The sequence below is a fragment of the Abramis brama genome (genome assembly GCF_963993115.1).
Source record: "Abramis brama genome assembly, chromosome: 10".
Taxonomy (NCBI): domain Eukaryota; kingdom Metazoa; phylum Chordata; class Actinopteri; order Cypriniformes; family Leuciscidae; genus Abramis; species Abramis brama.
The window spans coordinates 4,387,501-4,414,089 of record NC_139972.1 but is presented as its reverse complement, the minus strand read 5'-3'; the positions used below and the strand labels follow the sequence as shown (position 1 = coordinate 4,414,089).

At 36.0% G+C, this 26,589-nt stretch overlaps 1 protein-coding gene and 3 long non-coding RNA genes across 7 annotated transcripts in view; 3 read left to right on the top strand and 1 right to left on the bottom strand.

Annotated features, from left to right (window-relative positions):
* LOC311091347 (NACHT, LRR and PYD domains-containing protein 3-like) overlaps nucleotides 1–26,589 on the top strand; it is a 233,402-nt gene that overhangs the window by 155,791 nt on the left and 51,022 nt on the right. The window contains exon 1 of one of the 4 annotated variants that reach the window (XM_084127254.1): nucleotides 18,482–18,522. The exons of 1 other annotated variant lie outside the window; for it this stretch is intronic. The gene's annotated coding sequence lies outside the window, so the exon portion shown is untranslated. 2 more of the 4 variants (XM_084127255.1, XM_084127253.1) reach the window with 2 other exon arrangements.
* On the top strand, nucleotides 3,150–7,740 carry LOC311091403. The gene is made up of 4 exons (XR_014608066.1): nucleotides 3,150–3,850; nucleotides 3,951–4,134; nucleotides 4,233–4,354; nucleotides 5,568–7,740. It is a non-coding gene; the product is annotated as an uncharacterized lncRNA (long non-coding RNA).
* LOC311091416 lies at nucleotides 15,044–17,314 on the bottom strand. Its single transcript, XR_014608085.1, has 3 exons — nucleotides 17,061–17,314; nucleotides 15,998–16,032; nucleotides 15,044–15,655 (listed from the first exon to the last, which is right to left on the bottom strand). It is a non-coding gene; the product is annotated as an uncharacterized lncRNA (long non-coding RNA).
* Nucleotides 20,812–24,801, top strand: LOC311091417. Its single transcript, XR_014608086.1, has 3 exons — nucleotides 20,812–21,078; nucleotides 21,754–21,871; nucleotides 21,972–24,801. It is a non-coding gene; the product is annotated as an uncharacterized lncRNA (long non-coding RNA).

The following is a 26,589-nucleotide window of genomic DNA, read 5'->3' as shown; positions in this document are numbered from 1 at the left end:
ACACACTTTTTTGGAGACATTCTTGAACAAGTCCTTTTAAAGGCTCCTTCAAAATGCGGCCTGCAAATGTGTCCTTCTTTTCCTGTGAATGCAGGATACATCAGAAGGATCCTTCGCAGCCTTGCCTACCCCATAATTCATTGTGCGCTGGAGACGAAATTGCCAGATTACACTTTTAAATGTAAGTATTGGGCTTCAATTAAATCGAGTAATCTAATGTATCTAATGATGAAAAAATGAAAGAAAAAATACAATATAGGTTCAAATGTTGACTTATATGTTACCAGCATGTGATTTTATATAGGCTAGTTTATACTTTTTAGACTTTATTACTTTATTATTAAATTGACCATGGTGAACATTTTTAGTTTGATTTTGTTTTTAGGCAGTTATAACTTTAAAAAGTCCACTGCAAATGCCACTGCCGCTCGTCACAACGGCTGTCACCAGTTGCTAGGCGACAAAACCAGACCGTCCCATTGAACAACTCTGGGGACACAGCTAGCAACAATTTGTTAATGTGACAATACATTTTGTTAGTTTCATTTTCCAAATAATCAGTGGTGGAATGTAACAACATACATTTGCTCTGGATTTAACTATAAATTTTAAGTACTTTAGATTGTTATTCAAGTCCACTTCTTCTCAGAGGCAAAAATTTTACTTTTTATGAAAAACTGACATACATTTTTTTTACACATGGATATTAGATATTGTTTAAAAAATATATGAACAGTATATAATAGAAACACTAAAAATATGTCTTATAGATCAGGGATAGGCAATGTCGATTCTGGAGGGCAGCTGTCCTGCAGAGTTCAGCTTATATAACAGTTTTGCATGTTACAATATTTTATGGTTTTTGAGGATGTGAGTTAATTAAATTTATTCTTCCCTCTTTCTGAGAACATCTCAGTGACTGGCAGCCCATCCCTGAGTCAGCCCTGCAAACCTGTTAGTGGACAGTGGAAATATGTACTCATCCCAGATGATGTCCCACCGGCAGAGGCCTTACCATGGTTTCTATTGTGGAGCCCATCCTGGTCCAGTAACAACACTCCTGCTCAGCTCAATAAAAGTCCACAGAAAAATGTTTTCTTCCAATCAGTTTTATGTATACTGTTAATTTAAACTTGTATTTTGTTTTTCTTATCTTAAACGTAACGTATCTTATTTACCCAGCCCTTGGGTTGTTTTTAACCCAGTGTTTTTTAGAGTGTATAGATTGACTTGATTACGCCGGCTGGACTAAAAGCAGACTGCACAACCCGTCCAATTCACAGCTAAATCGTGACTACAGATCGACCATGTCATGAAATGACACTATGTCTTGTAGATATTATTGACATTGCGAACATGATGATATCATCCATCTCATGCGCTGCCTGGCCAAAAGAATCAGTTTTGACTCTAAGTGGGCTACAAATAGTTGGGCTGACGAGATAAATCGTGGCTACGCACAGAACATGTCAAAGAAATGAAACCAAACAGCTTGTAATCACTGTTTACTTTGCTTACATGATGGAATATCATACACCTCACAAGTTATTTGGGCAAAAACGACATGTAACCAAATTCAGGGTTATTTTGGATAGAAGTGGGTTCCTCATAGCCGTAGCCTACTATGTATTCCCTTCTCTGATAAATTATTTATTATACATCACTACTCTTTAACATATGAATTTGTACAAAACAAATAATTAATTATCAGTTTCGATAATACCAACATTTTTCAAAGTATCTTTTGTCTTCAACAGAACAAAGATACTCATACAGGTTTAGAACAACTTGAGGATGAGAAAATGATGACAGAATTTTCATATTTAGGTGAACTAACACTTTAAGTAATGTAGTTAAATAATGTTAACAAATGAAACCTTATTGTAAAGTGTTACCAATGTGAGAAGTACGTTGCACATTGTTTTAATTTTATGTTTATTTTAAAATAAAAAATATATAATTGACATTAAATATCTATACTCTGTCTACAAAATGAACATGAAGTGAATCTCATAGTCGAATGGAAAACATAATGTTACAGTAGTTAACTGCATTAATTTAAATGAATATGAATAAATAATCAGAAAATGTATTTTAGTAACTAAGGCATTGTTATTCAATTTTGTACATAATATAAATCCTACCAAATCCATGTGAAAATAGCTCATACATGAAACAAAAGAAAATTACGCTAAAAAAAACTGTAGGAGCCGCGACTCTAATAAGAAGGCATGGTTTGTTACTTCCGGCCTGTGGCGTTTGCAGCAGGATTTTAATCAAATTTTGTATAAATCTCTCTCTCTCTCTCTCTCTCTCTCTCTCTCTCTCTCTCTCTCTCTCTTTCTTTCTGTGTGTGTTCTTAATATAATTTAAACGGATTAGTTATTAAAAAATTCACCCCCCTCACAGCTGTCTGCTATAATTAGCTATGTAGACCAAAACCATTTTTTGCACCTGGCTTTAAACACATTACTCTGTCGCTATTTTTAGCGACTTTCCAGACCCCTTTAGCGACATTTTTTCAAAAAAAGCGACTAGCGACAAATCTAGTGACTTTTTGTACAAACATAAGCTTCAAATGTTGCCAATACTGTCCTGCGAGCGCGAGATCTTGCTTTCTGCCCGCCGTCACTCTCTCTAGCTGCGTCTACCTTGTTCAGTGATTGGCTGAGAGGAGCAGCAGCACGTTCATCTGTTGAGCGCACGGCTGCTGACAGACGTGAATGAGTAGTGTTTTTCCACGGACTTATCACTTATCTGCTTTTCTTTTGTTTTATATTTAAAGAATTTAGTTTGACCATTTTAATTTCCTTTCTTTTCTTGTGCTTAATACTTGTAATACTCACTATCATAGAGCAGTGGCGCAAAAAGTGGTATGCGCTATATGCGGCGCATAGGGGCGCGCAGCACCAGGGGGGCGCCAAAGCGATGGTAATTATTATTTTTTTTAATCTATACGTAGCTGCTGTTGTGCGTTTCTAAATAATTTCTGCATTTCTTCACTGTTCTATAACTTTTTAGAGGACTAACAGGCTAGAGTATGATATTCATAAGATTCCATCATAGAATTTTGACATAGAAGAGGGGGGGATAATATCGCGAGCAGGCGGGGGCGCCGTGAGCGCTGAGCGAGCAGGTACACAGTAAAATCAGCAGTGTAAAATTACATATGCACTTAAAGAGTTTCTTTTAATCTTGCAAATGTAAAATAACCCAAAGAGTAAGAGTCGATCATCACAGTACCAGCCACTTTGCTCTGAAGAAAGTATGTTGGTAACCACGCCTCCAAAAACGGCCAACGGCTCTGCGCGCGACTCTACTGATTTCAAATTTTCCTGTTGGATTTTCTGTTTGCCACGGAGTTACAGTTGAAGTCATGAAGATGGTACATGTTTTCCAAAGTATTGTTAAACAACTTACATAGTTAAGTGATAAACTATCATTTTGAGTACTTTATATTGTTACTATTGTAATTGAACAACGCATACCTTTCCCTGGTGTATTATCATTCTCTAGTGCAGGCAGTTGAAATGTGGCTTACAACTTACTCGTTTCTCTTTCTGAAGGAGCATTACTTTGATCCGCAAAGTGGAGAAGGGTATCTGTCTTGGAAAATAAAGAGTATCCAGAAAAACTGCTCACAGAAACGGGGTCGATCAAGCCAGTGATTTTGTGGAGGGCCAACAGCTGAAAGAAGAGCATCCAACATTTCTGATGACCTTTCTGAAGAAGAGTGTAAAGACGCCATCTCTTTCATGAAGCATTGCTCTGATGAGACTACAATCAAGCAGAAGATGCAAGCTACTTTTCAGTACTGGCGTCGTTTGATCGAAGACCCAAACCAATACAAGTAAACAGAACTGTAATGCAGTCAATAGCACAAAATGTAAAGTGTTCATTATGTCAAACATTGTGCTCAAGGAAAAAATTTGTGTTTGTTGTGTTGCAAGATTGAACAAGACTTTACTCGGCTGTTTGGCGGCGTGGTATCTGCCAAGTTTTTGGAGAAGTGGCCAACTGCGTTCAAACACAAGACCATAGCCCAGAGCAAGGGCTTGCATCCGTCACGAGATCTTCAGGAGCTGATTGATGCAGCAGAGAGTGTGGGGAATGATGATGAAGAAAATTACGCAGGTCAGATACTTTAAAACAATTGAAAGATTTTCTCTCAGTTGGAATGTTGAAGTTTGACTAAGCTGCTAATCATATCTATGTGCCTCTTTTTCATATAGCATGGGATCATGAAGGGATACTTCTCTTACTCCACCTCATTCCACCGGTTGCACAAGGCCGCAAAAGACCCGGGAAGATGTCTGCATCCATGGGAGAGAATCATGTTGTCATGTTCTTAAAGGTTGGTGGATGATTCTTGTCGCCATCAGTTATGCATATGTGCCGCCTTTTAGATTAGGCCCACGTCAAAGTGTTGCCTTCTGTTGTGTTGTTTCTTTCTAGCATTCAAACAATGAAATTTAACCAAAATCGGTGTTGGTCAAAATATTTTCTCCACTTGCCTACCAGTGCATGGTGCTTGTATTGAGATGTTCTCAAATACAATTTTTTTTCTCTAATTTTTCCTCATTTAAGCTAGTTATGTTTATACACCTCCTAATAGAGTTTATGCAACTTTTAACATTCTGAAATCACACTACATTGTCCAGATTTACACTTGTATCCAGATTTACAGATTTATGTAGGCTACACTCATCAACACTCTTGAACCATACTATTGATATTGTCATAGAAACATTGGATAATAACCTCCACTGTCAATGGAACATGTTCTGAATGTCTTTTTCATCATCTGATATGGCACTTTAAGCCCTGCATTAAAGGAACACTCCACCGTTTTTTGAAATAGGGCTTATTCACCTTCTTTCCTACATTTAGATAGGTGGGCAAATGCATTTTTGTCTCAGTGCATGCATTGTTTTAGTTTGACAGGGTCGGCGTGAGCTTAGCTTAGCATAATGAATGGAATCCTTTGTTGCCAGCTAGCATGTCCTGAATAAAAGTGATATAAAAAATAAAAAACCCCACCTAATTACTTGTGATCTGCGTATTCACAACAAGTACAAATAGCGATGCAGATTAACACTAGGCGATTTCCTAGGCAGATATTGACTTATATATTAAGGACTGTATTAGGGGGAAGCACAGGCGAAGCACTGCTACTTGGGCGTGATATCTCTGCGCCCAAGTAGCAGTGCTTCGCTTATGCTTCCCCCTAATATAGTCCCAAGTCAATATCTGCCTAGGAAATCGCCTAGTGTTAATCTGCATCGCTATTTGTACTCGTGAATGCGCAGGCCACAAGAAGTAATTAGGAGGGGTTTTTTTATTTTATTTTTTTTTTATCACTTTTACTCAGGCCATGCTAGCTGGCAACAAAGGATTCCATTCTTTAAGCTAAGCTAAGCTCGCGCCAACCCTGTCAAACTAAAACAATGCATGCACTAAGACAAAAATGCATTTGCCCACCTATCTAAATGTAGGAAAGAAGGTGAATAAGCCCTATTTCAAAAAACGGTGGAGTGTTCCTTTAATGTGAAACAATTCATTTACAGACTGGAAACAGTGTACAAGAACATCTGGATGCCATACAGGAGAGCAAGCAGCCATACCTCCTTGCAGCTGGACCCAAGAAGAACACCATCCATGCATACTACATTGTTCTCGACAAGTACGCCATCCCATGCATGTCAGCAAGTGCAGTTGGCGCCTTTGATGAACTATTCAAGATTCATTTTGTGTTCGGTACGTCCTACAACAAAGTACTTCACAATATGTACACCTTTATCCAAACAACAATCTACGAAATAGACGTCGGCCAGGTAAAGGAAACACCTAGGGTAGCAGAACTAAGAGCAAGGTTACTCAATTGAGGAACAATACAAAAAAGATGTTGTGCTATGTTTGTGGCTCTACTTTTGACAACTCAAATCTCCTGATTAGGCACCTTAAATTGGCCCATGGTTTGTTCTCTGACAGAAATTTACGTCTTTGTTGTGGTCAATCAGACTGTATCCTTGAATTTGGGTCTTTTTCAGGGTACAGAAAACATTTAAACAGAGTACACAGTGAAATTCCAAATAATGTGCAGACAGTTGTTTGTGCTGTTAGTAGTCAGCAATATTCTGATGATGATGATCAGCCAACTGATTTGGCTACATGCCCTAGTACAAGTTCCTGTGACTTACCAATTACAAACCAGTCAGCTTTTGATTTATGTGGGTCTGCTGTAGCTCAGTTACAGACGGCAGGTGTGGGTCAGTGTGTTGTAAATTCATTTGTCAATACAATGGAAGAAGCTGTCCATGAAATTCAAGCGCAAGTAATGGAGGTTGCTTTTAAATGTCTTTCTTCTGATAATACAGAAACTGTTTCAAAACTTAAACAATCCTTTAATGAAATCGAAAACCCTTTCTCTTCACTTAATTCAGTTTCCAAAAGAGATTTGTACTTTAAAAAGAAATGGAGTATTGTTGACCCTGTGGATAAAGTGCTAGGTACCAGGTTTGAAAATAGGAAAAATAGGAGTACAGGGACGTATTATCAGGTTGTGGTCACTGATAAATTTTCCTACGTCCCCATTTTAGAAACACTAAGGTCTATTTTCAGTAATCCACTTGTGTTCTCTCTACTGAAATCAGGCCATGTCTCCAAAGATGGTGTTTATTCAGATTTAGATGATGGATTGTACATTAAGAACCACCCTCTTTTTTCCACTGACAAACATGCACTTCAAATTCAGTTATTTTATGATGATTTTGAAACGGCTAATCCATTAGGGTCGAAGAAGGGTATTTACAAATTAGGGGCAATATATTTTACATCACGAAACTTTCCACCAAAATTGAACTCTTCCTTAACAAGCATTCACTTATGTGCACTCTTCCACTCACAAGACATTAAGACATATGGATTTAATGCCATCCTTGAACTACTCGTTCAAGATTTGAAGATGCTTGAGACTGAGGGTATTGAGATTCCCACTCTATCTAGCCGTGTGCGTGGTAGCGTTGTTCAGGTTGTGGGTGATAACCTTGGCTTAAACTGTATATTTGGATTGGTTGAATCGTTTAGTTGCGCCTATTGCTGCCGTTTCTGCCTTTTAGAAAAACAAGAATTTCAAAGAGTGTTTTATGATGATGTCTCGTCTGTTAAGTTCAGGACAAAAGACGAACATTTACAACATTGTAATTCAGCACAATCAAATCCTATGTTATCTCATGTCTGTGGTGTAAAGCGGCATTGTTTACTGAATACTTTACAGTACTTTAATACCTCTGAAACTTTGTCACTTCCAGAGAAATCGGGTTGTGAGTACAGCATTTCAACTATGGTTACACAGAAAGGAAAAACCGCCCACCTGTTATTAAATTGGATGATGATCGTAATGATTTGGGTATAAATGCTATTCAATGTTGGTGTTTACTTCGCAATCTGCCACTCATGTTTGGTGACATTGTCCCAGATGGAAATGAACATTGGTTCCTTCTTTTATTGTTGATACAGATAGTGAATATTGTATTTTCCCCTGTGTTAACTGAAGGCCTAACAGTCTACCTGAAATATTTGATAGGTGAGCATCATAGACTATTCAAGCTTTTGTTCCCAGAAATGTCTCTGTTGCCAAAACACCATTTGTTAACACATTACCCTCGATCTATTAGACATATTGGGCCTGTCATTCATATGTGGTACATGCGTTACGAAGGGAAACATAACTATTTTAAAGGTGCCATAGAATGGATTATTTTATTATTTTATAATGTTTCCTGGGGTGCCCTTATAATGTTAGTATGTTTTTTAGATCAAAATTTGTTATAATTTAGAAATAAAAGGCATATTTCCTAGCCTGATTTCATCCATTGATTTGAACACTCTGTTTGAAGGGGCGTGTCTGCTGTGAGACTGCAGTGTTGTTGCCCACTGCTGTGATTGGCTGACATGCTTGCATATGAAATATCTGGCATTACATGTAGAGCTATCTGGAAAACTTTTACTATTACAGCTTTTATATGTTTTTACTATTACAGCTTTCGGGATTAACGAATCATGAGAAGTTTTTTTTTAAGTATTTAGATCTATTCCCATCACATAAAAGGTTTCAGTGATGAGCACTGAGCAGATGACAGCCTGTTGATCGCGTGAATGAAGATCTTATCACTGCAACGCGATATACTGATGCATAAACAGTGTTGAACGACTTTGAAAGAAAGATTATCTGTCTGAATTTGAACAATTACACATCAGAAATTCACATAACCCACTGGTTCTCCAGAGGCTCGGATGAAGGAGCAAAAAAATATTTTTGTGTTCATTTGTACAACCAAACACTGAGCAACTGCCATGCTTCGTTCGCTCGTTTGCAAGCCATGATGTCTCTCGAGGAAAAAACAATATCGCGCTGGATCTAGATAACACAATGTAAATTATCGTTAATAAAATCCCTACTTGCCGCTTGCGGGAATATAACGTTAGTTGAAATTGCCCCCTTCGTCCGTTTGAGACGCCGAGAGAAGCCTGGCTGCTTGATATTGTTGTAACAGTCCGTGGTGAAATGGGCAGAGCAACTAAACAACTTCGAATTAAACTGTAGCGGTATCCGATTATAGATAGATAGATTATAGATAGATCTGCCATTTTCCCTATGATCCTCCTCCTGCTTGTTTCTTCACCTGCAGAACTTCTGATGATTCGGCTGTGCAGTTTCGCCTGGCACTGAGCATGGGCTGGCATATGCAAATTTTTAGAGGCGTACATATTAATGATCCCATCGGTTTCGTCACAGTTGGTGTTATGTGGAGATTCGCCCGTTTTTCAGGGGTGTTTTTCAAAAACGAGATTTAAATAAGAAAGAGAAAACTATGGTGTTTGAGACTCACTGTATGTCATGTCCATGTACTGAACTCTTGTTATTTAACTATGCCAAGATAAATTCAATTTCACATTCTATGGCACCTTTAAAAGACAACTTAAAAGTTTCAAAAATATCACAATGACTCTAGCTAAAAAACACCAAAGGTTTATGGCATATAGTTGGGAATCGATAAGCTCTTCCAAATTAACCATGGGTCCAGGAAGGATGATAACATTAGATGACTTTGCAGAAGGCTCCGACATTGCTGCCAAACTGAATCTAACAAATTTTGAGAATACAAATGTCCTCTCTGTGAAATGGGTCTAGCACCAGGGCATTGAGTACCGTTTAGACTTTCTTGTTTGTGTCAAAGTTGATATTGATTTACCTTTGTTTTACCAGATCAAAGATATTATTGTTCAAAATGAAAGAGTGTTTTTTCTTGGGCAAAACATGGAGACAGTTTGTTTTGACAGCCATTTTAATGCATTTAAGGTTGCTACCATGACGAAACCCTGTAAGTTACAGGTTGTTGAAGTTTGTGATTTGATCTATTATAGAGCTTTTGATATTCAGATGAGTTATGATAAAGCTGATCATCAGCTATTTGTTGTACCATATTGTGTAATGATTTGATAAATAAATGATGAAAGACATCTACTTATGTGTATGTGTGTGTATTAATTTCTTATGTAATCAAAGAATTCCATTGTATTAGAATAAATACATGTTTTATTTAATCAAAGAATTGCATTGTATTAGAATAAAGAAGAATATAGTGGGCATTAAATTGCTGTAAGCATGTGCACAAAGCAAACCAACACTGGTAAGAGCATTTAATGTGTTACACTTAGGAGCGTTAAAAATGGCAAAAATAGTGTTAAATAGCAGTAGTGTTAAATAAAATCAACAATATAGAGTGCAATTGTTTACACTAGTAGTGTAATTTTCTTACACTTTTCAGTGTAAAAATAACACTACACATTCAACACTATTAATAGAGTAATTTTAACACTAAATTGAATGGGACCATATATGCTCAGAAATAGTGTTAAAATTTACTCTTAAAGAGTTAATGCAACACTGCGGAATTTACTGTGTACGAGTCGAAAAACATGGATAAAGCAAAAAAGCTGTCGGGACTAAAAATAAAAAAAGAAAGAGGGAAAAGGAGATGGCATGTCAATTGATGCGCCAGCAGCTAAATAAGTGGATTGTCAAAGGCAACAGGTAGGATTTAAAGTGTGACGTCCATGCATGTAGGAGATTCCCGGTGGGCCGACGTGCTTTTTGGGCTGATACATCTAATATGCTATTTTTTTTTTTTTTGTCTTTGTCTTAACGGCCCATAAAACTCGTACATCGGCGGCCCATTCGTTTTGTTTTGCTTAATTGGCGGCGCTGGGTTAGTGCCGTTGTAATACATTGGTCAAAAAAAAAAAAGTCAGCATTAGTTTTTGAATTTTTCTTTGTTTAATTTGCACACTGAATATGGGTTGGAGCTTTTAATTTTGAAATCTCAAAGTGCACCAGATTGATGAATTTAACATTAAAAAGCACAAAATTTTCTTACGCCCCCCGAACCCCCCTAGAGGGACAGAGGTCCACTCAGCAGTGGATTCATAACTGTGAAGTATAGTTCAATTTTTTTAATAAATGACAATTTTGTACTTATTTTATCTGTTAACTATCACTCGTTTTTTTTTGTTCTTGTGAAACAAACGTCATCTTTTGTGGCCCAAGTACTGTCCCAATACACAAGTTTGCATTTTGGCAAGAACGGTTAAAAATCCCGGAAGTGTTCTTTTTTGTTTTTGTTTTTTGTTGTTGTTGAGATAACAGACAAAGGTAATACAGAGACATTTGAATCCATAAAACAAAAAGATCAAAATTCTGCATCCTATATCACATATCAACCATGTTTCTAATACATTAAGTATCCTTTTCAGCAGTTTCGATGTCTTTTGAGCTTTTCAATTGTTCTGTATTGAAGTTAGAGAGTCATAAAAATTCTTCAGATCAGTGGAAAATAGTTTACCATTTGGTACAGTCGATATACATTTTGCTTTATATATATGATATTTTCCAAATAGAATAAGAAGTTTAGTTATATTATCCATTTCCAATAAACCAGAATCACAATCCATAAACAAGACCATTACATCAGTTATTGTGACAAACTTATAAAATAACTCAAAAAGAAACCAAGAAACTTGGGACCAAAATAATTTAGTATAATTACAACTGAAAAATAAGTGTACAATTGTTTCATTTTCCTCTTTACAGAAACTGCATAATGGCGAAAACCCTTCTTTAAACTTACTAATAAAATCATTACATGGATAGTATCTGTTTATTATTTTAAAGTGAGTTTCTTTGACTTTATTAGGAATTACATGTTTATTTATATTGGACCACAAATTCTTAAAAACAAGGAAGTGGTAATCCTGTTTCCACTTCACCATTGCCTTAGGTGAAGAACTTTTTTCTTTGGTTAAAATTCTTCTGATATAAATATATATTTTTTTTTTTATCTCTAATGGAAAGGCCCCCCACAGTCAGACTAGGAAGAGAACCATTTACAGGATTATACATCTTTTAGTTTTTTATAAGATAAAGTAGTTTCGGGGAGATACAGTGAATGAGTTTAAAATATTCTTTAAGTCAAGTCAAGTCATCTTCATTTATATAGCGCTTTTAACAATGTAGATTGTTTCAAAGCAGCTTTACAGAGATAAGCGTATAATTTAAGGTAACAGAGATTGTTTTGGCTTTATAGCGGTTCTTTAATAAAGTTATTTTCCAGCTAAAGTTAGTTTTGATTGATTTGCTTCCGTCGCAGCGATCATTTGTTATTAAATTAGGGGTCGCTAAGACGACAACATTCTCTCTACACAGACTTTAAACGCAAACCTGTGAGAAACGCTGATGGCGTTCACATGCGCATTTAGAATTGGTTCTATAGTTATGTGCGTTTGAATACATGTGCGCAGGTTTGGAATTCCCTACAAGCCAAGCCTAAACAAAGTACTTGTCTTTCCTTATAAATTTTGATAAAGAATTTTATTTTATTTTGTCACTTCGGGGTAGGGAAGATCTTTAGAAGATACATTTGTCCCAAGATAATTAACAAATTCATTATAATTATATAGGTCACCTGACTGATTTATCAATTCTGTAACAAAAATTAAACCTTTGTTAAACCAATCGTTCCAAAAAATGGTTTTGTTTTTGAATAATATATATTAGTTATTCCAAATAACACAGGAATGGGGAGAGAAATTGTGTTTGTAAACTAATTTCCATGCATTCAAAGCTTGTTTGTGAAAGTTAGACAACTTAATTGGGAGTTTAGTACATTTAAAATCACAAGCAAGTAGAAAATTAAGACCACCACATTCTTTGAAGATTAAATTGGGAATGAAAAACCATGGAAGGTTATTTTCACAAAGACAATGTTTGATCCAATTAATTTTAAATATATTATTGATAGTTTCAAAGTCTAAAGCATTTAGTCCTCCTTCTAATACACTTCTGATTATGGTTTTCCTTTTAATATATTGTGTTTTGCCTCTCCAAATAAATTTAAATAAGATTTTATCAACTGCGGCACACATTTTAGAATCCACATAAAGAGATAACGCTGGATATACAATTCTGGAGATCCCTTCAGCCTTTGAGATCAATACACGACCTTGAATAGATACATTTCTTTGGAGCCAACAGTTAAAGATATTTCTTGTTTTTTGTATTCTTTGCAAAAAATTCTCTGTTAGTCTCTCTGTGTCTGATTTACTAATTACAATACCCAAGTACCTAACTAATTGTTTAACATGTATTCCAGATATACTTGAGTCTTCAAGTTGGTGTACAGCCATAATCTCACTTTTAGACTGATTCACAGATAGACCTGAGGCATCAGAGAACAATTTGAGTGCCTCCAAAATAACAGGGACCTGATCTTTGTTTTTCAAAAATAAACAAGTGTCAACAGCAAGTTGACTAATAGTTAAAGTGAAATCTCCTATCTCAATACCTTTGATTCAGAGTGTAAAGATTCAAAGTTTCGGCTACTAATAAAAATAAAAATGGGGAAATAGGGCACCGGAAGTGTTCTTGACACGCCCATTTTACCCATTTTACCGAGGATGGACCTTCTTATACTGTCTATGCGATGGACCCATACTGTCTATGAGAACATTCTACCAGAAACTTACATTTCCAGAAAAAAAAATCTTGGGGGAAAAAATATATTTTTCTTAAATCTGAACGTTGAGACATATGGAGGACATGTTAAACTATGAGAAACACATATCATGCCATCTCAGCATGTTTTTATGATTAAATAAAATACATTTTTATACGCATTTCACCCCTAAAATGTCAGGCCCTGTCACAGACAAATTTGTATATGTCAGAATGGTTTCCTAATGAATTTCTTTGATACAAATAGCATTTTCTTATTGATCACATGTCCCTGATTGTATCTAACATGGTTTTATAATTCATTTAAGAAATATAAGTAACTTTTCGGTCAACTGTAGTACACAAAATCACAGAATACCCACCAGGCACTCATATAGTTGTAAAATAACTAACTTTACATAGGAGATTTTTATAAAAACATAGTAGTGGATATATACCCCCACCTTCATCTACACAGTTAAAGAGATTAATTAATTAATATTTCCTCAAATAGTACACTTTTGTCATATTTCCTGTGTGACAGGACTGACCATGGCGTGACAGGACTGACGGTACTGTGACAGGACTGACTTTATGGATTTTGATGATGCAGAAAAAGCTATGTTTTGTGTTCTTTATTTAAGTTTTGATTGGCATTTCTTTTTTAAATTATTATTATAATTTTAATGTTAATGTTAATGTAATATTAGACTATGGTTAAATTCAGCCAAGGACATACATAATATTGCCAAAAGTATTGGGACAGCCCTCCAAATAATTGAATTCAGGTGTTTAAATCACTTCCATGGCCACAGTTGTATAAAAATCAAGCACCTTGGACTTCATTTTACTATTGCATGCGTTAAATACATAAAATATGCAATAAATGTAATAAAAAAGAACAATAACATTAATTTGTAAGGCCGTGTCACACGGGAATGTGACAGGGCCTGATGTGACAGGGCCTGATGGTTGGCCATTTTAAACTGCCATTACTCAGCATGCTAGCATAAAAACTGTTAACATGCAAGCAAGGAATTTCAATAACCTTTTTAGACATGTTTTGGATTTAAAACATTTTCATTATTTTCTGGAATGTTTTACCATGACAGGGCCTGACCCTTTAGCTCGTCTTCCTAAAAAAAATATACAAAAACAAGCTTAAAATCATACAATTCAATGACAGAATTCAGCCTTAATCAATGTAAGCTTCACCTGGGTCAAATGATGTCACTTCCTCTGAGTGATACCCTTAAAGGCGTATTTCACAAATTTTATGTACACTGTAAAAAAAAATCCCGTAAAAAAACGGTAAATCTCTGGCAGCAAAGTTTCCAGACGGATTCTGTTAAATTACAGCAAATTACCATTTCACAAAATTACAGGCAAAAACCGTAAAAATACAGACTTGACTTTACGGTCAAAATTAATTAAATTACAGTACATTACCGTTGATAATGACTTATTAAACCGTAGAAAAACAGATAAATGATGTCAAATTACATAAAAAGAACATTTAACTTTAAGGTAAAACTGTAAATTTAGGGTTTTATAAAGTTATTTTATAATAATGCTCTGTCTATCTACAGTAATTATATTTTAATATATAGTTTTCTGTGTAAAATAACTATGAAGTTATGTATAAAAATGCAATAAGTACATGAATTCAAATACAAAGTTTGTATATTTACAGTTTTAATTTTTGCAGATCCAGTTTCACAACTTAATAGCAAATGTACAGTCAATTTCTGTTAAATTAACTAAACGTACAAGTACGGAAGACCTGCACATTTACAGTATTACTAATTAAACAAACACTGAACATCAAGATACGTGAATGATTTGAAATACAGGCTTAGTATATCATTTAGAACATGCAAAAATATCCACATTAAAAGACAATTGCTGTATGCCTTTATACTCTAATATAACTAAACATTATAGTTATAATTTAAACATTTACAATTACATTTTATTCAAAGTGACTTAAAATTAAGAGAACAATAGAAGCAACAAGTGCAGTGACAAGTCCCAGTTAGTGTAGCACAGTACACTTTTTTTTTTTTTTTTTTAAACAAAGATTTAGTATTATTGGGTCAAGTGATTATGAAAAGATGGATCTTTAGCAGTTTCTTGAAAATGTGTTGAGTTGGGCAGGTCATTCCACCAGCAGGGAACAGTCCAGGGAAAGGTCAGTGAAAGTGATTTTGTGTCTCTTTGGGATGATGGCACCACAAGGCGCCGTTCACTTGCAGAACACAAGCTTCTGGAGACACATAGATCTGAAGCAGTGAGTTTAGGTCTTGCTGCAGCATCTGGATCAGTTGCAGAGGTTTGACTGATGCTGGAAGGCCTGCCAGGAGAGCATTACAATAGTCCAGTCTGGATAGAACAAGAGCTTAGACAAGGAGTTGTGTGGCTCTGATAGGAAGGGCCGGATCTTTCTGATGTTGTATAAGGCAAATCAGCAGGATCACAAAGCAAGGATGGTTTGGCTGAAATCATAAGCAGTTCTGTCTTGGCAAGGTTAAGTTGAAGGTGAAGGTCATTCATCCAGCAAGAATTTTCCATCAGGTAGGCTGAGATAACCGTCAGATCCTCTGGCTGGAATGAAAAGTAGAGTATGTGTCATTACGTGTCATTAAGTGAAGATGTGTGTCATTAAGTGATAGGAAAAGTCATGTTTCTAAATGACAGAGCCTAGTTACACTATACTACAAAAAAAAAAAAAAAATTAAATAGATGGGTGGAATCTAACACAATCGTGGTCTTACTGTAGCAAAACCAAACCTTGTACAGCTACAGTGGCCTCACAAGGATCAAATGAATATTCACATGGGAAAATATACAGTATAAAACAAATTAAATTTTCTGCCACTTTTAGTGCAATCATATGGCATCAGAAGACTCGACCATTACAATATTTTAAATTACTTCTTCCCATACCTTGTTTGCCATGATCATTCTGCTTTCCACTTGACCTGAAATCACAAAAAAAAAATATTTTTTAACAACTCAGTATTACATTTACACATGTCAGAATATGTTCCACTGGGACAATGCAAAACCTCAACTGACTATGATCTGGAAGCTGAGCAGGAAAGGCTAACGGTGAGGTTTTGAGCTGAGACACCTAGGGGTGTAACTTTCTGTTCATCTGGATCAATGCAATTTTCATAACCAATGATCAAAAGTATCCTATGAAAAAGGCTTCTATGATGACCCCAGGCCATCCAAAATGTAGATACGTTCATTTCTTCATCAGAACACAAACATTCTATCAACTTTTATTTTATAAGCCTAATATATGCACATGTATGCATTCTATAGCTACGTGTTGGCAAGCAGATGCAGCCAGAATATGCAATTTATCATGTGTTCATATTCTAGTCTCATGTGCTATCCTGTAAGTTATCAACAAGTAACTTACAGTATTTACTGAATTAGTTTTCTTAACAGTCTTGATAGCCACGTAAACGTTAATTAACTATGGTTTAACCACAAAGAAAAAACAAAACAAACAACATGGTAGGCCTATTTGTAGTATAACTGTGGTTATTAAAAATGGTAATAAAAATCCGCCAAAAACGTGGTTACTATAATTTTACTATAATTAAAACCAAGGATATTTTTTAAGAGAAGAGTTTTCAGCTTCCAGACGGTGTTTCAAAATGTCCCGCCATTTAAGAAATTGATTTAACGTTACTGACAGATACTATCGCGTATTAACGAAGATTTTATACACAATTAAACGGACTTTGATATGTATAACAAGTCTACGAAAGCTTGTTTTAGGTCTTTTGAGGTGTGGGTTCAACTGATCGTTCTTAAAACAGATGGAAAATGTAAAGACGTAACTTATGCTACTTTCAGTGTTTTGCCCTCCAGCTCTCGCCAGTTAACTGAACATCATTTAAGAATGCTAACGTTAGCTTGAAAATTGTAAACTTAACACAAATGTAATATAAAATATTGTTCACATGTAACGTTAGTATAATGAGACTCTTACCTCAGCCGGTGATCGGTTGGCATGATGTCCGCTGTGACGATTACGAACAAGGCTCACTGAAAAGGGCGTTTATTTCCGAAGAATCCAAACGGACTGACTGACAAAAGGGCTCCTGCTCACGGCTGCTCTTGACGAATACGATTGCTTTGAACCACTGTTGATCTCACAATCCACTTCACGAGAGAGTACTGTAGACTGAATTCAAATCTCCCGCTTGCCCAAACTCGACTGATCAGCTAACGTTAACCGTTGTGAGCGGGAGTAAACAGCGGAAATGAATTTGAATCTGCGTCATCGCGCGCGCGCACTCTCTCTCTCTCTCTCTCTCTCTCTCTCTCTCTCTCTCTCTCTCTCTCTCTCTCACACACACACACACACACACACACACAAAGCCCTGAATGTGAAGCAACGGAGATTTGGAAAAATATTCATAAAATATACATTAAAATTATTGGAGAATAAGACAATGAAATAATGATCAAAATGAGTATAAAATAAAATGTGAAATAAAAAATAATTCAATACAGGCCTACTGTAGCCTATGTAGGTTAGGCTACTGTATGTATGTTACAAATACTATTATTTAACCTAAAAAAAACTCACTTTAACCCCCACATGCTTAATAATATGTAAGGAAAACATTGAATAGATGCTGATTTCCGCAGTTATACCTTCTTTTCTTTGTTTTCTAATTTCACAGAAAAAAATCTGTAAAATATTACTTAATAATTTCTGTAAAATTACACATAACTCTGTAAAAATACAGACAAGTTCCTTTTAAAAAACGTAAAATTGCTGTAAAACCAAAATACAAGCAATTATCTGTAAATTTAACAGTGGACCTTTAAATTACAGCAAATCCCTTTTATTTTACAGATATTTGCTGTATAATGACAAAACGGCAAAATTCTGTAAAAAAATACAGACAATTACCTGTAAAATTACGCTTTTTTTTTACAGTGTAGAGTTTTATGTAAACGTGACAGGACTGACCAAAACATGGGGACAGTTGTAAAATAGAATTTATTTGTAGAATGTATATATAATTTCATGTTTTTGATCAGTTGATGTGAATGATAACAGCTTAAACTTGTTATTGATGAGTTTTTTTTTATAAATAACAGTTTGTAGCATAACAAAACTATGAAAGCTGTAGCTCCAATTTGGCTGGGGACAAGGACATTGACAGGATTTGTAATTTTCAAAAGTGTTTTTAATAAAGAAAAAAATATCTGAGAACCTAATGAATGTCATATTCCTTTACAGAACAACTCACAGAAATCAACTATGAGCCAGTTTTAGAAATTTTTGGATGAAATACTTTTTTATTCACTGTAACAATTCAAGGACAGATAATGTACGTTTCTGGTAGAATGTCATGGGATGGACTTGTGTGAACTTGACGGCAGAAATATCCCAGCATTCATTTCGGCATTCGAGGAAGGATAGGCAGGCCAACACAGTAAGTCGTTTTTCTACAATTGCGTACGCTATTTCATTAACTAAATTCACTTCTGAGAACATTTGATGCAAGAAATCAACTGTGTAGATTTCAAATATTGGCACGATAAAGCCTGGCTGTTATCGTCAATAATTCTCGTTATGTTTGGGTAGCCTACCAACCTACTTGCGCAATACCAGCAATAACACATCGTCGTCTCAAACTGTCAGCAGCGTTCTGTGTGCTCGTCACCTTGTGAGTTCATTCTTCCAAGAACAACTAGCAAGAGCGTTCTCCCCAAGAACACAAGTCCGTTCTTTGCATTCTTGGTTTTGAGAAACACCCAATTTAAAAAAAAAAAAAAAAAAAGATAGGAAATGCACATAGGAACAGCTTTATTTGACATTCGGCTATATTAGCCTATATTATATTATATTATATTATATTATATTATATTATATTATATTATATTATATTATATTAAATACAGTATGTGAGCATTAATTTAGAGAAAACACATTAGGCAGGCAGAACGCAAGTACGAAGCGATTACGTCATGAAGGCGTTAGCTACTTTCTTGTGAAAATAGTTGGCAACACTGAGACTGGAATTGTCGTTTGGTTCTGAAACTTGTGGCGCAGCTGGAAAACTACCGTAAACTGCACAACTTGAGCTCTGCACGACAAGATCGTTTGAGAAGTCGAGATTCAGTGTCTGTGAGTTCAATATTATTCCTTACATGTTTAAGGTTGATTAGATATCAGTATATCTAGAGATAATCGAGTATTTTGTTCAGAAATCCACTCGAGATAAATTGTGAACCATGCAAACTTCCGTGTCAAAACCTCATTTTGGGTACAATGTAGGCCTACACATTAATATTTAAAAGAATAGTGATTTATTATTTGTCGGAGGGAAGAAATGGAAGAGAGAGAGAAAACACCATAACAAAAAATATGGCTCTACGAAGAAAGGAAAACTGTGAGGATGAATAACAAAATGTCCCTTTTAATATGGGAGAATTAAAAGGAGCATTAGCTAAAACTTGGAAAATAAGCTATATCATGTTGAAACGTTTGAGGATAGAGAAGGTAAGGAGACGCTGTTAATGTTATTTAATAAAGTATACACTATACACATAGAAAGTGAAAGTAAGTTCTCCTGCCGCCATTTTGAGAAGGTAAAATACCATTCCACCGAATGGGTGACTTGCTTGCAGCAACTCTTCAAAACTAAACTTTATTTTTTATCTTTTTTCAACACTGAATTTAATACTACACATATTTAACTATTCAAAATGTGTATTGGTCAATCTCAGGCAACTTTATTTAATTTTTTACAAGGTTTCTAAGCAGAAGATAGGCGCATGTTTTCTCAGTCCTGTTACTGAAACTCATGTGCCATTTAAAAAGCATGTTTAAAAGCATGTCAATTCATTCCTTTGTTTTCCCCACAAGAAAGTGTTTATTTTAAAGAAAGTGTTGGTTATATGATCAAATAATTTATATTTGTGACAAAAAAATCACTATATATTAAGGCAAGTTGTATTTTAATAAACACAAAGCCATTTTGTCATTTTAAAGAAGACTGAAGCCTCAAGTTTATATATATAATTTATTTATAATATTTATAATTTAATTTATTGAACAATTGTATAAATGATGGACCAAACAAAACTGATAAAAACAGTGGTTTAACTGTATTTAAAAATAAAATAAAAATAGTAACAGGAATGAACATTGGGTAACAGGAATGAGTGTCCATATGTGTGTGCATGTGTGTGTGTATGAGAGAGAGTGTACATGACTGTGTGTGCATAAGATTTCTGTGTTGAAGTGATGTACCATGTGCTAGTAGTACTTCAGTGAAGGAGGTGGAAAGAGAGAGAGAGGGAGGGAGAAAGAGGGAAATTAAGACAAAAAAGGGAGAAAAGAGAGGGTTGCGGTGTGTGTCGCTCCTTCCATTGCAATATGCCATAGGTGGGTGTTTCTGGCACCTGCATCATATGGGTTTTCTCCATCTTCTACAAAATATAGCCTAAGAAAGACAAAGAAAAAAATGTTTAAGTCACTTCGTGGTGGACTGGCTTCCTGGAAGTATGGTGTTCACATTGTAAAACTAATGCTAATGTCTACAATATAAGTAATTGTAGAATTATATCAACTAATATTTACTGTATTAAATCAACAAAACAGAGGACTTTACTCACTCCTGTTACTTAAACTCACTCCTGTTATTTTTCATACAAGTAACAGTTACAGGACTGAAAATAACAGAATTGAGTTTTTAAGCAAAAAGTTATCAAATACATGGCATATGGCCACATAGCATACATACTAATAGCATAAGGACACTGAGCAAATTCTAGTGTCTTACCAAAAGTTAATATTTTTAAAATAAACAAATAAAATCTAAGGAATAATTTAGGTAACAGGACAGTATGTTGAGATTGACCTTCTCAGTCATAGTTACAATTTCATCAAATATACAGAAATTAAAATGAGAGGATTTACTTATGGTCTTCCCGTTGCCTTCAGAAGATCCAGATGATGCAACTTCCTGTTGAAAATGTGTCTTGTGGAATATTCCAAGTTTTTCAGAATGGGGGATGTGTTAGGGTAACATGACTGAGTGAAAACCCGGGGACACGAATACAATGTGTATTTTATCTAAAATATTATTTTCTCATAAAAAAAAAAAAAAACATTTTAAAGCATAGTTTGGATATAAAGTCACACAACAATGCAAAAAAATTAAGATTTCTTAAGGATTTTAATCATATTTTATGGTAAAGTTTAGATACAGAGGGTGGGGACATGCAGAAAATGCTATTTTTTAGTGTTCTATGTAGTGTTGCTTTCGTCAACGAAAACTATGACTAAATATCGTCGCCAACGAACCTTTATCACCTGACGAAAATGAGATGAGACGCAACGTAGGCCTAAATGCTGGTCATGTGACGATGACTATAATTAAATGTATAATGCAATTGTTGATGAATAAAAATGAGACTAAATGTGATTTACAAAATAAAAAATATGCTAAAATTTCTCTCCATTTTCGTTGACCAAAACGAGACTAGACGAAATGTTATAACGTCACGACGAATGAGAGAGTTGTGCGTGAGGCACTGATCTATATAGAATGACTGGATAGCTCATGACGTCATAAACAGTGAAGCCACCGCGCCGCCATATTGGTATTCCCTAGTGAACTCGGGTAATGTTTCAGAAAAAACTGAAGCTTCCCCAGGGGCCGCCATTGATTAGCAGACCATCACCTGCTGTTAGCATTCCATTAACTCCCATTCATTTTGGTGTCACTTTGACAGCGAATAACTTTACATCTGAGGTGTTTAAAGACTCTATTTGTCCATTATTTATTTCTAAAGAAACACGAAAATTTATAAAAGGCTCCATTACCTTGTATCTTATGTTATGGCCCCGTAGAAGCAGTTTTTGTAAAAATAGGTTAACGATTGCGTCATAACCACGCGACTCTCTGTCGCACAGTAGAGAAATTACTGTATGGACAGGAGGAGAAGCTCGCGGGCAATCGGGGGGACGTGGAGGCAAAATGACAAAATAATTAATCAGAATACTTAGCAAAAGTTTCTCCTGCTCCTAGCTCATGGACAGCTCCTACTCACACTCTCCGTCTCTGCAAGTTTCGGAAGGGAATGATTCAGATTTCTCTTGGCACAGCTACTAGAAGACAGACAGGTTGCTCACGTCACATCTACATCGTCAAGCTCAGTTTGAGTCTGCGCAGTACGCTCAGCCATCAGGAAGTGAGTGCTTCTAATTGACTTCACTTTTCTCCGTTGAATCCAGTGGGGTCGCTGTGTCCATTTCTTGTACTGTCTATGGTGAGCTCACACGTTCTATTGAATCAATAGGAAATTTTATGATTTGACTGAGAAAACATTGCCTAACGAGACACCGTTTTAAAATCTAAAGTCTCCCTGTACATTCTTACAACGCAAACATCCTAAGCATTTAAATGGGTATTTGTTTAAAGTCGGAAATTTTTCCTGCTTATAAAAAATTAAAAACCGGCAATTTCTTTGCAAAAGGAATAAAAAGCTGTACGAGAACACTAGTCGGCATTCACTGAAGAGCTATCTTCACAGATAAGAAAAACAGTTTGATACTATTAATTAAATAGTGAATGCTAAAGACCTATATTTTTGTGAATTGGTGAATATTCAGGTGAATATTGTTTTGTGGCCACGAATTAATCATAGGCTACCTCAGCACGTTTTGCTAATTTGTTCCCTCGTTTTACTATATTGTGGCCACACTGTAATTCGTTAAATCAAAATGAAGGATGGAATTGGTTAAATGTGTCCACGATTTATTAAAACGAGGGAACAAATAAGTCGTTGTAACAACAAATTATTTAGATCAGTGGACAGGGCGCATATAAGAACGAGCAGAGAAAGCCCCGGCCGCGCGCGCACACACTCACTGTCTTCAGACAACAGGAGCGCTGTATTGCTCTCCTCGTGCATATCAAAATCAATTGACACGATAGTAAAAGGTTGGAAGACCGATTGTGTTTTATAGATCAGTAGTTTGTTCAAATAAAGTGTTTGATTAGTTAGCAAGTACATGTTCAGGAAATGCAAAATACAAATTGTTTGGGTTAATGTAAGTAACAGTAAACGGACTCTGCACAAAGCTCTTTGGAAGCTTTCAAATGGTGTCGCTATTGGACACTTAATTGTGATTATTGCTGCTCTGAGGTTTCTTATAGGCTACTGTTGACTTTTATCACATTACTCTTGCCTCGGAGAAAACAACACAGGAATAGCGACAATTATGCATATAAATTACTACTTACAGGGATTGAATTACAACCTGTGGGCAGTTTTTCTACATCCTTTTGTGAACGTCGTTTTACACTTGTTTGCTGCACAGTGGATCATCTTAAAAGTGCCGTCGGAGATACCAATCTATGTATAACGGCCGTTGGAGCCTCTGCTGGTAGGGAATTGTAAGATGGCCGCTCGAACACTTCCGGTGGTTTCACTGCCTGATGGCAGTTTAGAACGTCAATGAGCTATCCAATCATTATATAGATCATATAAGTTTTGTCGGCTTTGAATTCTGGTTTGCCATCTGGTCACCCGATTATCGGAGAATTTAACAATATTCCATTAGTTATTCCATATAGAAAGCTTGAATTGTCTACTTTTAAACAAAACAATTCAAAACGAATAGAAAAGAAACCGACTATACTCTCTGCTTAGGCTATTCTGTATGAAATGTGCATTTCTCTTTATAGGCATGTTCACTGCGAAGATGACGAGTCAGCATCGTCAACCTAATCTTTGCAGCCCGACACTGACACAGAAAACACTAGTTTATTAATAAACAATTAAAATTTCTCACTGATATTTGACACATTCACATTCGTTATTGGCAGCATCACCCTCTGGTTACATGAACGCGTCACCACCGCATCAGCACCGAAAACATGGAGATTTTATTTTAGAGAATAATCGCACAACCTATTCGATATTCTATAATTAAGTAAACTAATCGAATATTCAAAAATCGTGACTCATCCCTGCATGGGGGTGATTTTAGTTTCACTTTCTCTGGCAGCGCAATATCAAACATAGCCTAAATGTCTTGCCCTTGTGGAGGATAAAATTCGCTCTTCAGACCATTTACATCAAGTAGAAAACATGAAGATATCAGAAAAGAGATCGATGTTCTCTTTCCTGCTCGTGTCCCACATCTCTCTCAAAGCGCAGAGTTGGTAGGCTATATCACGCGTCTTTGTGTGGAAATATAAAACGATTTTTTTTTTTTTAAATAGATGTAACTTTATTATATTATTTAAGTTATCATTATTTACTGATATTTATTTCAATGCTTTACATGCATAAAAATGTGTGTTGTTTCTTTGACGGAATCACTCAAATAAACACTTATTGTTTTATTTTTTTTAAAACAACCCCCGCCGGTAGTTGGTCCATTACCACCGCAGTGGTAAAAAAACTGCCACCGTCACAGCCCTAAATATAATAAAATTACCGTGTTTGAAATACTATATTGACTGAGTTAAATAGAATTGCATTACTAAAAAGAGAATAAAATACTATTTTCATTGACTAAAACTAGACTAAATGTCATCAGTTTCCGTGACTAAAACTAGACGAAAATAGTCATGGATAATTCTGACTAAAATAAAACTAAAATGCTCAGACTTTTAGTCGACTGAAACTTCACTAGACTAAAAAGAGTATGAACGTGACTAAAACTAATAAAAACTAAAATGACAGCTTGACACAAAGACTAGACCAGGGGTGCCCAATCCTGCTCCTGCCAATCGACTGTCCTACACAGTTCATCTCCTACCCTAATCAAACACACCTGAAGCAACCAATTAAGGTTTTCAGGATCACTTGAAAATTAAAGGCTGGTGTGTTTGATTAGGGTTGGAGATGAACTGTGTAGGACAGTCGATCGGCAGGAGTAGGATTGGGCACCCCTGGACTAGACTAAAACTAAAATAAAAACAGGCCGCCAAAAACAACACTAGTTCTATGTAGATTTTATAATATATATACAAATAAAAACTACAAATGTTATAAATTATATATATATATAACTACAAATATATAATATTTGTAGTTAATATTTGTAGTTATCTTAATGTGCTGGATATTTTGCTTAATAATAAAATTATTTTAGAGTTAATTTTCATTAGCCTGGAAATCCAAATCTGAAAGATTAAGGGTCTGCCATCTAGTAATGAAAATCGGCCAGTTCGAGGGGCGGCACCAAGCATGCATTTGAAAAACGTCCTTCTTGCAAAGGAATGATTCGAGCGCCATCTTCTGTTCCTCTTTAGATAAAAAACCAAGTCTAACTCGTTCATTGTAGCGGCCAAAGCCGTTTCAAACAACTGGTGTTCATCCATAGCCATCTTGCAATGTTTACTAATGACTTCGACGTCACAGCGCTGTCGTCATCTCACCTCTGGCCCGCCTATATCAGATAACCCGATATGATTGGTGCAGCTCGGATACAAGGGCATATTTAATGAGCGTCATTACTCGATGCCAGAGTAAACTCGCTGAGCAAATTCAACTTTTCAAGGGAAAATGTTCATGCAATTTTATACATATAGGGCCCTATCTTGCATCCAGCGCAATTGACTTTGTACACCGACGCATGTATCATTCCTATTTTGCGCCCACGCACAGCGGACTTTTCCCTCCACAGACGCACGTCGGTAAACTAGGAAATACACTTGCGCTCCCGGGGGCGGTTCAGCGAAAAGAGGTGTGTTCTGGTGCAAACGTTCCCTGGTGCTATTTTGCAGGTTTAGAAAACAATTACGCCACTGACCAGGAAAAACCTAGTCTAAAGTCAGTGGCGTGTTGCGCATGTTATTCAGATGCTATTTTAAGGGCGCATGCTTGGCCATAATCAATGTAGCGTGTGCACAACGCGCATACACTTTGATTCTCTCATCTACATAGAAGCAGCAGTTTTCATTTTTGCAAATCATACATTATTACAAGGAAAAATATTAACACACGATGGAAATCATTGTTGTGTCCATGAAGATGTGAAAAAATAGGCATAAATCTAGCTTAAACATTTACCCCAAATTATCATATGCCTGTTTAACCGAAGCTAATTTGGGTGTGTTTCTCCCATCCCCAATGTCACTTCTCTGTGTTTTACGGCCCTGACGAGAACGTCGCTCTCCTCGGCTGTGAACTGCTCCTGGCGTGCGCCTGGCAAATCCGCCGTTATAATAGCAATCCGCCATGGAACAAGTGCGCCTGCTCTTAAAGGGAATGTGAGATATCGCTCTGATTGGTTTATTTCACGTTACACCCAAACCACACCTATGAATAATGAAGCTACTTCAGACCAACCCATTTTAGATTTGCGTCGGGCGCAAGAGTCATTTATCCCGCCGGTATAATAGCAACAGCGCCCAAGACCCGCCCACAAAGTTACTTGCGTTTCGCGCTTGATACTTGCATTTCAGATCGTTAAAATAGGGCCCATAATGTCCTGGGGACTGATTTTTTTTATTTTTCACCCGACTGAACAT